At 40.3% G+C, this 3,059-nt stretch overlaps 1 non-coding gene across 1 annotated transcript; it reads right to left on the bottom strand.

Annotated features, from left to right (window-relative positions):
- Positions 1-2,400: 2,400 nt before the first annotated feature.
- On the bottom strand, positions 2,401-2,604 carry LOC119001502 (small nucleolar RNA SNORA74). The gene has a single exon (XR_005069590.1). It is a non-coding gene; the product is annotated as a small nucleolar RNA SNORA74 (small nucleolar RNA).
- Between the last annotated feature and the right edge of the window lie 455 nt (positions 2,605-3,059).

Raw genomic sequence — 3,059 nt, 5'->3', positions numbered from 1 at the left:
TGGTTTCATCTATCTTTTGTATTGATTTTTTTAGACTGTATATTCTAAATTTTTGCTCTGATCTTTTAAATTTTTTTCCACTCACTTTGGGCTTTATTTGTTGTGGTTTATTCTGTTTCTTTAAGTGTAAAGTTAGACTTTTTATTTGATGTTTTTCTTGTTTGTTGAGATAGGCCTGTAATGCTATGAATTTCCCCCTTGGAACTGTTTTCACTGTGTCCCATAGATTTTGGGCTGTTGTGTTCTCATTTTCATTTGTTTCAAGGTATCTGTTGATTTTTCCCCTTAATCTCATTGTTAATCCATTCATCATTTAGTAACACGTTCTTTAGCTTCCATGTCTTTGTGTGTTTTTCAGTTTTTTTCTTGTGATCAATTTCTAGTCCATGCCATTATGTTCAGAGAAGATGCTTGGTATGATTTCACTCTTCTTAAACTTATTGAGACTTGTTTTGTGTTCTAACATGTGGTCTGTCCTAGAAAATGTTCCATGTGCACTTGTAAAGTATGTATATTCTGCTGCTTTGGGGTGAAATGCTCTGCAGATATCAATTAAATCCATTTGATCTGTAGTGTGTTGTTTAAGGCTGCTGTTTCTTAGTTTTCTGTTTGGAAGATCTATTCATTGACGTCATTGGGTGTTAAAATCCCCTATGACTGTATTACTCTCAACGTCTCCCTTCAAAATTTGCTTTATACATTCAGGTGCTCCTATGTTGGGTGCATACATGTTTACAAGGTTATATCCTCTTGTTGGATTGTTCCTTTAATGTCATGTTGTGTCCTTCTTTTTCTTAGGATAGCCTCTGTTTAAAGTGTATTTTGTCAGATATAAATATTGCTACCCACCTTTTTAAAAAATTTCCACTCAAATGAAAGACCTTTTTCCATCCTTTTACTTTTAATGTGTGTGTGTCTTTTATTCTGAGGTGGGTCTTGTGGAGACAGCACATATGGATCTTGTTTTCTTACCCCTTCAGCTACCCAGCCTTGCTGGGTAGAGTGATCTTGGCTATAGGTCCTTGCTTTCCATCATTTCGAATATTTTGTACCCATCCCTTCTCACTTGAAACGTTTCTGTTGAGAAATCGGTTGACAAATTTATGGGAGCTCTCTTGTAGGTAACTTGCTTTTGCTGCTTTTAAGATTCTCTTTGTCTTTAACCTTTGCCATTTTAATTATGACATATCATGTTCCGGACCTCTGTGGGTTCATCTCATTTGGGGTTTTCTGCGCTTCCTGGACTTCTGTGTCTTTTTCCTCCACCAAGTTAGGGAAGTTTTCAGTCATTATTTCTTCCAATAGGTTCCTGATCTCTTGTTTTCTTTTTCCCTTCTGGTGCCCCTATGATGAGGATGTTATGTTTCATGAAGTTCCAAACTACTTTCATTTTTTAATTTTTTTCTGCACTGATTGTTTGCTGATATCTTGTCTTTCGAGTTACTGATTGAGTCCCCTGCTCCATTCAACTGACTGTTTATTTCCCCTAGTGTATTCTTTATTTCAAATACTATATTATTTATTTCTGACTGGTCTTCATTTATGGTTTCTATGTCCCTTTCCATGTTTACCGACTCTCTTTTTTTTAAGTTCTCACTGATTTCTTCCATTTTTCCCCTAAGTTCCTTGAGCATCATTATAACCATTGCTTTAAGCTCTGTATCTGGTGGACTACTTGCTTCTACTTTATTTAGCTTTCTTTTCTTTCCTGTTTTTTTTTCCATTTGGGGTATGTTTCTTTGTCTCCCCATTTCAACTGCCTCTTTTTGTTTGTTTCTGTGTATTAGGTAGATCTTCTGTGACTCCCAGTCTTGGTAGAGTGGCCTTATGTGGTACGTTCTTTCTGTCGGATCCAGTGGCACAGTCTCCTTGACCACCTGGGCTGGTGCGCCAAGAATGTCCCTTGCATAGGTTATGCGGGCACTCCTGTTGTAACTGAGTCATGATTGCTATTGGCCCATTCATGACCGGAGTCGACTCTCAGGCTGGCTAGCTGTGAGGGTCAACCCTGACCACAGTGTATGGGCTGTTGTGCAAGAGCGGACCACCCAAAGTAGATTTTGCCTTGGCAGGTTCTGTTGCCTGTTGAGATTTCTCCTTGGATATACTGCTTGGAAAGTAAATTGGATCCTGCTGGGATGTTTCTTGAAACTGGGCCACTGGATGCATTGTTTCTGGGGCCTTTGGGAAGAGACTCTGGTGCTGATCAATGTCAAATGTTGCCTGTGACTAATCCTGGGCCAAATGCATGTTTATTGGGCAGCACCCTCCCAGCCTTCCCACCCAGGGCTGGGAGAGCCAGGATGGCTGGGGTTCAGGAGAGAACAGGTGGGTGAATAACGTTTTCCTGGGTGGGTTTAACATGCTATGACAACCACTAAAGCTTTAAAAAAGTGTGTGTGTGTCTTTTCCCATTCTAGAACTAAGCAGCCAAAGCTCATGCTTAGCACACTGTCAGGGAAGCACAGTTCTGCCTTGCACCAGCACCAGATGCCACCAGGGCAGTGACAGAGGCACCTGCAGGAAGAAGACGGGACAGTCCTCTCCCAGCAGTGTAACGCCGTCCCAGCGGTGAGTCTGTGTGCACAGCTGACGGCTGCTGGGGCCAGTAAGGCTTTGGACGTGAGACTGACGTGATCTGATTTATGCTCTTTAAAGATCACTTCGAGTTACATTTTTATGTTTATATTTTTACTTTTTATTTATCTTATTTCACTTATCTTTGTATTTTTAATTTTTCTAAAATTTTCCATTAGAGTTGACATTCAGTATCAGTTTCAGGTGTACAGCACAGTAGTTAGATATTTATGTAACTTACAAAGTGACCCCCCTAAAAAGTCTAGGGTGTGGTCTCCTTTCAAAGGGTGTTAATCCCATTCAGGAGGGCTTCACCCTCATGACCTAATCACTCTCAAAGGTCCCCACCTTTTATCCAGCTTTAATTGAATTTATTTGGGTGACTTTGGTTAATAAAATTGTATAGGTTTCAGGTACACACTTCCACAATGCACCAGCTGCATAGTGTGTGTTCAGCACCCCAAGTTAAGTCTTCTATCCCC

This window comes from Sturnira hondurensis, unplaced genomic scaffold (genome assembly GCF_014824575.4).
Source record: "Sturnira hondurensis isolate 20B ecotype Veracruz unplaced genomic scaffold, ASM1482457v3 Scaffold0016663, whole genome shotgun sequence".
NCBI lineage: Eukaryota > Metazoa > Chordata > Mammalia > Chiroptera > Phyllostomidae > Sturnira > Sturnira hondurensis.
The sequence above is the reverse complement of the archived record's forward strand: the minus strand, read 5'-3'. Positions and strand labels throughout refer to the sequence as shown.